This window comes from Belonocnema kinseyi, chromosome 3, assembly GCF_010883055.1.
Source record: "Belonocnema kinseyi isolate 2016_QV_RU_SX_M_011 chromosome 3, B_treatae_v1, whole genome shotgun sequence".
NCBI lineage: Eukaryota > Metazoa > Arthropoda > Insecta > Hymenoptera > Cynipidae > Belonocnema > Belonocnema kinseyi.
The window spans coordinates 17,095,650-17,096,442 of NC_046659.1; positions in this window are offsets into that span (position 1 = coordinate 17,095,650).

Here is a 793-nt window from a genome sequence, read left to right on the forward strand (position 1 = left end):
ATGAGAGCAGTCGCGGACAGTTGTCTAGGGGTGGTCCCGAATGAATTACTCCCCAAGCAGGGTATGCAAACCATGCCGAAAGCTGAATGGCACCTGGGCGAGGTGTCTAGAACCGTGACTCTGGGATACTCTAGAGCTGGGGGAGCCAATGAAGATGGATTCAATGTGATAATTCGGCGGAATCTCGGGTCCTTTAGGTGGACGCAGCGACAGAATCGCGACATGCTAGAGTGCTACGATGCGAGTGTGGCCCCTGAACGGGGTTACATGGCACGCCTACATGCTCTGTGGTGCAAGAAACACCCAGAGCATTCGCACTTTTCGTATCAACGTCTACGAAACCATGCCAAATTACGACCAACAAGGGCTATGTAAGCAGAACGCCTACTTTACCACAGCCAAAACAAGCCGGCAACAGAGAAAGAGAAGCGCCACTAAGACCAACCGTGGGCAGGCATCCGATAGAGGAACAGCGATGCTTAATGACCCGAAAAACATCAACACTCAGGTTTCTCTAAAGCCTAAAGATTTGGCTGAAATGGATGATGAGCTTCATGGACATTTTTCCGAAGAATTCGACCTCTGGGCTATCAATTATTGTGTGTATAATGCAGCGAGTGCTTTGGCCGATGCCAACCGTAAAACAAAACTAACGGTTAATCATAAGACCAAAAGAGGAATGCATCAACTCGCCATAAAGATAGGCTGGACAAGACAGTACGCGTCCCGCATTCAATGTGTGATTGACTACATCACATCTGGCAGGAATTTTACCGCCAAGGTTCGAAAGTTC